Raw genomic sequence first — 11,835 nt, forward strand, 5'->3', positions numbered from 1 at the left:
AACCAGGACCCATAGTGCACTACTTTAAACCAGTGCACTACTTTAAACCAGGACCCATAGTGCACTACTTTAAACCAGGACCCATAGTGCACTACTTTAAACCAGGACCCATAGTGCGCTACTTTAAACCAGGACCCATAGTGTTACTTTAAACCAGGACCCATAGTGCACTACTTTAAACCAGGACCCATAGTGCACTACTTTAAACCAGGACCCATAGTGCACTACTTTAAACCAGGACCCATAGTGCACTACTTTAAACTAGGACCCATAGTGCACTAAACCAGGACCCATAGTGCACTACTTTAAACTAGGACCCATAGGACACTACTTTAAACCAGGACCCATAGTGCACTACTTTAAACCAGGACCCATAGTGCACTACTTTAAACCAGGACCCATAGTGCGCTACTTTAAACCAGGACCCATAGTGCACTACTTTAAACCAGGACCCATAGTGCGCTACTTTAAACCAGGACCCATAGTGCGCTACTTTAAACCAGGACCCATAGTGCGCTACTTTAAACCAGTAACCATAGTGCACTACTTTAAACCAGGACCCATAGTGCACTACTTTAAACCAGGACCCATAGTGCACTACTTTAAACCAGGACCCATAGTGCACTACTTTAAACCAGGACCCATAGTGCACTACTTTAAACCAGGACCCATAGTGCACTACTTTAAACTAGGACACTACTTTAAACCAGGACCCATAGGACACTACTTTAGACCAGGACCCATAGGATATAGTGCACTATACAGGGAATAGGTTAGGTTGCCATTTGGGAAACATCCTATGTCTGTGTTGACGTTATATGACAGGTGATTTGGGTATAAGCTACTGACCAGGGGGCACACTTTTCTCTGCTCTCCACAGAAAGACAGACGAACGAGCGTCTCCTGCTGCTACCGTCAGCCCCTCCTCCCCTCCACCCCTCCAACACCAACTTCAGTCCCGAGGGAGTGAAGATATTCAGGCAACATGGATGGATTTTATGACCAGCAAGTCCCTTTCATGGCCCCCTCCAGGGTGAGTGTTTGGCTGACTCTCTGGATGTTTTCTCTGATAGTTTTTCAACATAGGATTTGGATCAAAGCACTAATCTGAAACTTTTCATAGTGGATTAAGATAACAATGACTTTTTAGCATACATGAATGCTTAGGGATTTTTGATACCAATCATGTTTAGGCTAATCATTGTTCACACCAATGCAATCACTAATGTTGTAGGTGTTTTAAACATTGTTCTAGCAGAATTGTCACGTGGAAGAACCAGCGAACACGCCATTTAACGACCGGAAGAGAAAGTTTGTTGACACTGAGCTCGCCCAGGACACAGAAGATCTCTTTCAGGACCTCATGCAACTTCAAGAGACATGGATTGCAGAAGGTGAGTTCTGCTCTTGTATTTCAGAAGGTTTTCAATCTTGCATCATACTCATTGTTTTTAGTAACATCAGTGGTTTACCCGAGGCTATTGAATCAGGAAAAACTGGGAAATAGGATGTTATTTAGATCTTTATACAAATTCCTCTTTTTAACAAGTGTATCATAAATAATTACTGTATTTTTTACTGTACTGTGTCATAAATATTTACTGTATTTTTTACTGTACTGTGTCATAAATATTTACTGTATTTTTTACTGTACTGTGTCATAAATATTTACTGTATTTTTTACTGTACTGTGTCATAAATATTTACTGTCTTTTTGACTGTACTGTATCATAAATATTTACTGTATTTTTGACTGCACTGTATCATAAATATTTACTGTATTTTTGGGACGTGGCATGCCTTTCATAAGTTAGTCATTTAACTCTCTCTGTCCCCTCTTTCAGCTCAGGTGCCTGATGACGAACAGTTTGTCCCAGATTTCCAGTCGGATAACCGTAAGTACCAACCAATGAAATATTCCCGTACGTGTATGTGTGTTGCAAAGGGGAATCGACAGCGTCTGCTCCTGCATAGGTGCTCATTTCCTAATTTATCCTTTAATTCCCAGACATGGTCTTTGACACAACATACAAGCACAACAAGGAGATGTACTGGTTTTCCAATACCAGTCTCATCCAGTTGGCATATTAACTCAGTGCGTCACAGTGAGTGTGTTTTTATGGGTACGTGGTTGGGGCTATCGGGTTGCCTATGTAGGCCGAGGGCTAACATTATCGACAGATCTGCCTCGTCGAAAGCAGAAATCCAATTGATGTCATTGAGCCCTGATTTAACCAACCTCCACTCACCCTGCAGTGGACCTACTTCTGCCCTGTTGCCAATCAGTGTCCTCAATGCACACCTTGCCTTTTTGTTACTTTAAAAAAAAGAAGTGTGTATTTAAATAAAAAAAACTGCATTGTTGATTAAGGACTTGTAAATAAGCATTTCACTGTAAGGTCTACAGCTGTTGTATTCGGCATTTCACTGTGGTCTACAGCTGTTGTATTCGGCATTTCACTGTGAGCTGCTGTTGTATTCGGCATTTCACTGTGAGGTCTACAGCTGTTGTATTCGGCATTTCACTGTGAGGTTTACAGCTGTTGTATTCATTTCACTGCTGCTGTTGTATTCGGCATTTCACTGTGAGGTCTACAGCTGTTGTATTCGGCATTTCACTGTGAGGTCTACAGCTGTTGTATTCGGCATTTCACTGTGAGGTCTACAGCTGTTGTATTCGGCATTTCACTGTGAGGTTTACAGCTGTTGTATTCGGCATTTCACTGTGAGGTCTACAGCTGTTGTATTCGGCATTTCACTGTGAGGTCTACAGCTGTTGTATTCGGCATTTCACTGTGAGGTCTACAGCTGTTGTATTCGGCATTTCACTGTGAGGTCTACAGCTGTTGTATTCGGCATTTCACAGCTGTTGTAGGTCTGTGACAACTGTTGTATTCGGCATTTCACTGTGAGGTCTACAACTGTTGTATTCGGCATTTCACTGTGAGGTCTACAGCTGTTGTATTCGGCATGTGACAAATACAATTTGATTTGATTATTGGATTGTGGGGATTTGTGTTCCAACAAAGGGGCAGGAATAATAGGGCTCAGAATAAGACGTTACTCACTTGGTGAAAATCAAGAATCTTGTGGTTTTATACCAGAAATCCCTCAGCTCTCCTCTTTGAACGTCAACCCGGATGAGAACAATCCTATTCTCTGATCTCCGCCCAAATCCACCACATTAACATCAGAGGAAATAAAGAGGGAACGGTTTGAAACGGGGAGATTTTCTGTTGAATTAGAGTTTTGCTACGGTGGGCCTCACTTAACATGACCCAGGTGCACCATAGCAGCCTGGGATGGCCTTCCATGGAGTCCCAACCTACTAGCCACAGCTCTTGGCTGCTAGGATGGGCTACGTTCCAATCCAAGCCCACAGAACCCTCATGCTGTTTGCTTTATACTCATCTCCTCTCTCCTTTCTCTGTCTAGAATAATATATGCAGTAGGTTTGAATGGAAGCCTTTGATTGGGCTCCAGACGGAGCTGTAGGCCTGGTGTAGTTGCAGGCCTGGGTTTCAAGATGTGAATGATCCTGTGGAGGAAGAGTATTTTTAGAGGCCCGGTATCGCCTTGTTTCCCTGTAATGTTGTATTTCATTGTCGCGGATGCAGCTAGTGACATGTTTAATGCAGTGTGGACACACTGAGTGAATTGTGCCGTGGCACAGCCGGGCGATTGTTGTGTTTGCTGAAGAGTCTGAGTGTGTGTGTGCGGCGACGGGGTTGGCATGACGCTCCTTAGTTTGGCACGCTGCCAGTTGGTCTCACAGACCCTTCATTCAGCAGTCCTCCTCTCTCGTGTGTGTGTGTGGACTCTGCAGCTGAGTAAAGGGGCAGTGTCCATAGCGATCAAATGGCATTATGCCATCATCTCCTTACTCCTTAATTTAGCAATGAACTTGGCTGAGAAGTGAGAACACACTCTTATTAACTACCCGTTAGTGATTTAAAGAAACGTTGCAAGATTTGCCATTGCAAATGATTTGAAACCTGAGATTTAAATGTCTTCTGGCTGCGCTTGAGAGTTGCACTGTGTTTCATTCATAGATGCTAGGTGTTCAAAACTTAATCTTATAATGGAGGTCACTATGGACACTGAGAGGCCTAACCCCATAACGTGAGTGTGTGTTGACTGCTGGCCCGTGGCTGCGGAAGCTGAATGATGGCCGTTCTGTGGCACAACAGGAAATGGAGAGTTGATGTAGGCACAGACCCAGCCTCTGACAGACCCAGCCTCTGACAGACCCAGCCTCTGGACAGACCCAGCCTCTGACAGACCCAGCCTCTGACAGACCCAGCCTCTGACAGACCCAGCCTCTGGACAGACCCAGCCTCTGGACCCAGCCTCTGACAGACCCGGCCTCTGGACAGACCCAGCCTCTGACAGACCCAGCCTCTGGACAGACCCAGCCTCTGACAGACCCAGCCTCTGGACAGACCCGTTCTCTGGACAGACCCGTTCTCTGACAGACCCGTTCTCTGGACAGACCCAGCCTCTGACAGACCCAGCCTCTGACAGACCCAGCCTCTGACAGACCCAGCCTCTGACAGACCCAGCCTCTGGACAGACCCAGCCTCTGACAGACCCAGCCTCTGACAGACCCAGCCTCTGACAGACCCAGCCTCTGACAGACCCAGCCTCTGGACAGACCCAGCCTCTGACAGACCCAGCCTCTGACAGACCCAGCCTCTGACAGACCCAGCCTCTGGACAGACCCAGCCTCTGGACAGACCCGTTCTCTGGACAGACCCGTTCTCTGGACAGATCCGGCCTCTGATGCCAACACAGCACCCAGTTAAAGTCCTACTGTATGTACAGACACACTGGTTGCCTAAGTTACTAACTGGTGGTGGAAGTCGGAGCAGACTGTTCTGGTCTGTGTAATTTAATACAAAGGCATCTTTGTTACTGGTCTGATTGTTGCCTTAGAAACAATACAAAAAACATAGTGAAAGTACACTGTTTGTCTTTCAGTGCTGGGTTTATAGTTTACCCTCCCAAATGGAGGGACAGATTTACAACCTCACCAATTCACTAAACAACAAACATTTGGGAAGTTGGAGTTAAAGACAAATCCCAGCATAGGAGACACATTTGATCCTTTGATAGAAAACTATTTAGCTTCTTATTCCTTACTGAAGCACACAAAACAAGAATACTGAGTAAATATATTCAACGTAGTGATTATTTTGTGAATCTTTGAAATGGCATATATTATATATTTCAGTTTTTAAAATGTTTTCTCCTTTCTTCAAAGTAATGTTCCATGGACCTTCAGCCAATAAAGTGAAGCGAGAGTCCAGCGCCCCCAGAGATGTGTCCCCCTGCAGTCAGGGACAACAGAGACTCTACACAGACAAGTGCCTTTACAGCTACAGGTACGTTACAGTACCACTGAGACGGACCACGTTTTCACACCCCAAACTAATTGTACTCTCAGTAGCAAGAGGTATTTTCAGTTACAACCAATAAAAGACCATAAAAGAGGGTACAGGCATAATAAAGTTCACTACTAAGACATTGCTTAATTAGATATACCTACATCAAGTTGATAAGGCCTGGGGGGTGTCATATGGCCCATATACCACGGCTAAGGGCTGTTCTTACGAGTGCCCGGATACAGCCCTTAGCTGTGGTACCCCCAAGGTGCCTTAGTGCTATTATAAATATAATTGTATTTGTCACATGCGCCGAATACAACAGGTGTACAGCCATGCTCTACAGGCCCAAGTTAACCCCTTCCATCCCCCTTCTCCCTCCACAGTGCCTACAACAGGAAGCCACTTGGCATCAGTACTTTAACCCCACCCTCCACACCCGCCTCACCCTGCAGCCCCGCCCCCACCCCGGGGACACACCCCCTACAGAGGCAGATCACGTCCCCTGTCCAGGCAACACACCCGGCCACAGTCGTCCAACTCACGGGCACAGCCCCTCCCACCACCGGACACTCCCGCCACACCCGAGCCAAAGCCAGCCTTTCGCCGTGCCCCGCCTACCTGTCAATCACTCCGATGCCTCCTACAGCTCAGAACACAGGTGAGTTGGCACCATGTGTTGGCTCAGGTTGGCACCATGTGTTGACACCATGCACTGTTTGACCCCATAGCTTGTATATCTTGGTTGTAAAGGCATGATTGGATCTACTGTAGGCTGGGACTCAGCATGCATGTTCAGTGCTACAGTTGAAATCCCATTGTTGTATGATTCTCTGGTTTAAGAACCTAATTGACAAATGTGTCCTCATTTTGTCTCTGTCTCGTTCCCCCTGCAGGTTCCAGCGGCAGCTCTCTGAGCCATGTCTGCCGTTCCCTCCGCCTGACGGTGCCGCCTGTACCCCTTACCCCCATCACCCCCACCGGGCCCCCTGTCCCGGGACGGCCGCCCCATCTACCAGCGGCACCTGTCAGAGCCCTTGGTCCTCCTCCCTGCTCAGGGCTTCAAGCAGGAGCTGGTGGACCTCCGTTACACCGAGCAGGGGTCCCCACCATGGGCCCTCCCCGCACCCCGTTCCAGGGCCTCTCTATAAAGCAGGAGCCCCGGGATTTCTGCTTTGACCAAGGTGAGCCCTGAGGAATCGCTGGATGGCAACGGTCTTTGAGGCTCAGTTTCACACTCATAGATTAGATCCAGTCCTGGAGTTTAAAAAAAAAACACATGTTCAATGGAGAATCTCAATAGGAAGTGCTTCTCCTTCCATGCCTAGACTTAATCTGAGTACAGACAGGAAGTCCCTCAGGGTTTGGAGGTGGTCCAAGTTCCTTTGAGAGTCTACTGTACACGGCTAATAGTGCAGCGATGGGGATAAAACAGTAAGCATGTTTCAGACGGATGTGGACACTAGTATTAGCAGTAGTGGTTGGGTATGTAGCAGTGTAGCATTCTAAGACTCTACTAAGCTAAGATGACCTCATTTCACTCTCCATGTCTGGGCCACTTTCTGTCAGTGATGTAACAGTCAAATCCTCTTAATAAAGTCCCAGCTAAGAAAACCCCAGGGGATTGTTAGGAGACCGCTGGCTGTGTGAGAATGTATGTCCATCTTCTACTGAGTATTATGTCATTAGGCTAATGGCTACTTTAAACTTTTTGGTTGGGAAATTAAGTTAGTAGTAAGAATCTATTCAAAGAAACACCTATTAGTTTTTGTATCTTTCTGGTTTGAAGAGCATGTTAAGGAAAAACATGTCTAATAATTTCTCTTTTCCCTTGTGTCTTACAGAAATGCAGAACTGCCAGTCTTCTTTCAGGAAGTCCGGTAACTTCTACCAAAACAATGATGGGTTGATCTACGACGGAGAGCCTCATCTGTACAACGACGACACATGCGTGGTTCCAGAGAGACTAGAAGGTGAGACATTCTTCCATAAATTGCTATGAAATACAAGGGCTTGCCCGGCACAATGGAACCCCTGGAATTGTCCCAAAAGTGCAAACCCCATCCATCCAGAATTGAACACTGAAAGTATTTAAAAAGACACAGATACTATTTGAACCTCTGACTGGTTTGACACAGGGCTTTAGGTGTAAATGGCAGCAGGTAGTGAATCCTGGTATCTGACATCTTCTCGTTCTGTCATGGCAGTGTGGATGCCAGAGTAGACCCACAGGGCCTTGGACAGAGAGCCTGTGTGACATGAGCAGAGCCTCTTATTGTATCCCCACGCTCACACTGCCAATCACTGGAGTCTTTCACCTGACTGTGACCACGGCACTCCTTCATTTACACACTCACTCCCTCTTTCCCTCTCTCCTTCTGTCCGTCCAGGCAAGATCAAGCAGGAGGCCGGAGTGTTCCGTGACGGACCGCCCTACCAGCGCCGAGGTTCCCTGCAGCTCTGGCAGTTCCTGGTCACTCTGCTGGATGACCCGGCCAATGGTCACTTCATCTCCTGGACCGGCCGCGGCATGGAGTTCAAACTCATCGAGCCCGAAGAGGTCAGTTGATCAGCAGGCAGAGCTGTGGTCCTAGTGAGTTTAGAGACTTTAGGGCTTCTTGGAGTTTTTCATCTTTTATGTCTCTGAGTTTAAAGTAGAAGAGTGTTTCAACAAGTCACGATAATAGTTGTTACGCTGTGCTTCCAGGAATGATCACACAGTATTACTACGCCACTAGAAGTGGCACACCAGAAACTAACCCCAGAAGAGCTTGGTGTGTGTATCTACAGGTTGATCAGAAGGGCTTGGTGTGTGTATCTACAGGTTGATCAGAAGAGCTTGGTGTGTGTATCTACAGGTTGATCAGAAGAGCTTGGTGTCTGTATATACAGGTTGATCAGAAGGGCTTGGTGTGTGTATCTACAGGTTGATCAGAAGAGCTTGGTGTGTGTATATACAGGTTGATCAGAAGGGCTTGGTGTGTGTATCTACAGGTTGATCAGAAGGGCTTGGTGTGTGTATCTACAGGTTGATCAGAAGAGCTTGGTGTGTGTATCTACAGGTTGATCAGAAGAGCTTGGTGTGTGTATCTACAGGTTGATCAGAAGAGCTTGGTGTGTGTATCTACAGGTTGATCAGAAGAGCTTGGTGTGTGTATCTACAGGTTGATCAGAAGAGCTTGGTGTGTGTATCTACAGGTTGATCAGAAGAGCTTGGTGTGTGTATCTACAGGTTGATCAGAAGAGCTTGGTGTGTGTATCTACAGGTTGATCAGAAGAGCTTGGTGTGTGTATCTACAGGTTGATCAGAAGAGCTTGGTGTGTGTATCTACAGGTTGATCAGAAGAGCTTGGTGTGTGTATCTACAGGTTGATCAGAAGGGCTTGGTGTGTGTATCTACAGGTTGATCAGAAGGGCTTGGTGTGTGTATCTACAGGTTGATCAGAAGAGCTTGGTGTGTGTATATACAGGTTGACCAGAAGGGCTTGGTGTGTGTATATACAGGTTGATCAGAAGGGCTTGGTGTGTGTATCTACAGGTTGATCAGAAGAGCTTGGTGTGTGTATCTACAGGTTGATCAGAAGGGCTTGGTGTGTGTATCTACAGGTTGATCAGAAGAGCTTGGTGTGTGTATCTACAGGTTGATCAGAAGAGCTTGGTGTGTGTATCTACAGGTTGATCAGAAGAGCTTGGTGTGTGTATATACAGGTTGATCAGAAGAGCTTGGTGTGTGTATATACAGGTTGATCAGAAGAGCTTGGTGTGTGTATCTACAGGTTGATCAGAAGGGCTTGGTGTGTGTATCTACAGGTTGATCAGAAGAGCTTGGTGTGTGTATCTACAGGTTGACCAGAAGGGCTTGGTGTGTGTATCTACAGGTTGATCAGAAGAGCTTGGTGTGTGTATCTACAGGTTGACCAGAAGAGCTTGGTGTGTGTATCTACAGGTTGATCAGAAGAGCTTGGTGTGTGTATCTACAGGTTGATCAGAAGGGCTTGGTGTGTGTATCTACAGGTTGATCAGAAGAGCTTGGTGTGTGTATCTACAGGTTGATCAGAAGAGCTTGGTGTGTGTATCTACAGGTTGATCAGAAGGGCTTGGTGTGTGTATCTACAGGTTGATCAGAAGGGCTTGGTGTGTGTATCTACAGGTTGATCAGAAGAGCTTGGTGTGTGTATCTACAGGTTGATCAGAAGAGCTTGGTGTGTGTATATACAGGTTGATCAGAAGAGCTTGGTGTGTGTATCTACAGGTTGATCAGAAGAGCTTGGTGTGTGTATCTACAGGTTGATCAGAAGGGCTTGGTGTCTGTATCTACAGGTTGATTAGAAGAGCTTGGTGTCTGTATCTACAGGTTGATCAGAAGAGCTTGGTGTGTGTATCTACAGGTTGATCAGAAGAGCTTGGTGTGTGTATCTACAGGTTGACCAGAAGGGCTTGGTGTGTGTATCTACAGGTTGATTTGAACCGTTTCTCTCTCCTCTGGCAGGTGGCTCGGCGCTGGGGCCTCCAGAAGAACCGGCCTGCCATGAACTATGACAAGCTGAGCCGCTCTCTACGCTACTACTACGAGAAGGGCATCATGCAGAAGGTAAAGGTAAATTTTAATTTCATTCAAGTCCATTTGCAATTTTCTGTTTTGGGTCAAATTCAATGGAGGCTTTGTGAAGTGATGGAAAACGTCACAGTACAAAGGAGGGCTACATTGCACCAATAAATAGTACATTGGTTGTATTGTGTATATAAGGCAGGTCAGATGCATTGAGAGTTTCAGAAGGTTGGGTATAACGTCAAACGTTATTTTCAAACTACTAGCGGTTGTGCGCTGAACGACTGTTTAACTCCCTCTTCCTCTTCGGGTGGGGTCAGGTGGCTGGAGAGAGGTACGTGTACAAGTTTACGTGTGACCCCGAGGCGCTCTTCTCCATGGCCTTCCCTGACAACCAGAGGCCCAGCCTGAAGCAGGACCCGGACTGCCTGCCACCGTCTGTGGGGGAGGACGACACCACCGTGCCCCTTGCCCACTACGAGGATGGCTGTGGCCCCTACCTGGCCGACGGAGGGGAGCGGTGCGTCTCGTTACTGGGCTTCCCCGATAACTATTCATTCTGAATGTTCTGACCAATGACGGAATAAAGACCGCTGTCATCTGGTAACCTGCCACACCCCTACCCCAAACTCTGGTACCATGCCACACCCCTACCCTACCCCAAACTCTGGTACCATGCCACACCCCTACCCCTTGTCCCCTAACTGTACACTCCTACCCTACCCCACATCCCATAACTACACACCACTACCCTACCCCACATCCCATAACTACACACCCAGAGCCACAAACCCTAGTCCCCTAACTACACACCCAGAGCCCAAACCCTAGTCCCCTAACTACACACCCAGAGCCCAAACCCTAGTCCCCTAACTACACACCCAGAGCCCAAACCCTAGTCCCCTAACTACACACCCAGAGCCCAAACGCTAGTCCCCTAACTACACACCCAGAGCCCAAACTGCTGAGCGGATTTGGAGCTCTGTAACCCCCCCTCCCCTACTCCTATCCCAAACTCAACTCCTCTTGCCAGTCTTGAGATTACCCTCCCCAAGTCCCAAGGAAAAAACAGTCAAACCTGAGACGGCCATCTTGCTTATTCTTTGCCCTCTGTTATCAAACTGAATTGTGGCAAAAGGTGTGCGGTCCTCATCAACATAAACTGAACTGAGTGATCTCCCTTACAGGGGTTGAGCGAGGACACTTCACGTGATTATAATGGGACTCAAGTAATGGGCATGAGTGTGCCAGGATTGTAGCCAATAGCCATGCAGTTTCCACAATCTGCTCGGTACGAGTATGACAAATAATGGCAAGGATATAAAACATTGCCCTTTTGATATAGCAATCGTTTTATGGCTTGATCTCAAACAAAAAGAGTAGTACACTTGACACGCGCACAGGGGCTTCACCTTGGAGAGAATCTACGACTCCAATGAACCTTAGTACCGCAGGTGGTGATGTAATGTAGCTCTGTATGCAATGAATGGGCCAAACACACAGGCAACCGACTGTTCTTATTAATCCATAATACATCGTACGACTATAAAGAAGCTGGGACACGAGTACCCCTGAGCAAGTTGCTTTGGCCAATCATTAAAAACAACAACACACTGAAATCCAATCTGAAATGGGAGGTGGACTCTGGACCCGCTAGCTCAGCATTCTCTTCAGACTCTGGGGAATTGTTTTGTTTTCTCTCCCAAAATGTAAAACCTTCCTGGTGCTGTTTTACTCCTGTTGTGGGCGTGTCCTACCAGATGTATCTTTCCAAGACGTTGTTTTTAGCTCTTTCATTTGACTCATTTTGTCGTAACATGTAAAAGGGACACGGATACAAAACAGTATTTTTCCTGAAGTGTTGACTTCCTATTAAGAAGTGTGTATTGAAGAATACATGTT

At 46.7% G+C, this 11,835-nt stretch overlaps 1 pseudogene; it reads left to right on the forward strand.

Moving 5' to 3' along the window:
- Window positions 1–903: 903 nt before the first annotated feature.
- LOC124011641 lies at window positions 904–11,631 on the forward strand (annotated as a pseudogene).
- Window positions 11,632–11,835: the final 204 nt, after the last annotated feature.

Source organism: Oncorhynchus gorbuscha, linkage group LG23 (assembly GCF_021184085.1).
Source record: "Oncorhynchus gorbuscha isolate QuinsamMale2020 ecotype Even-year linkage group LG23, OgorEven_v1.0, whole genome shotgun sequence".
NCBI lineage: Eukaryota > Metazoa > Chordata > Actinopteri > Salmoniformes > Salmonidae > Oncorhynchus > Oncorhynchus gorbuscha.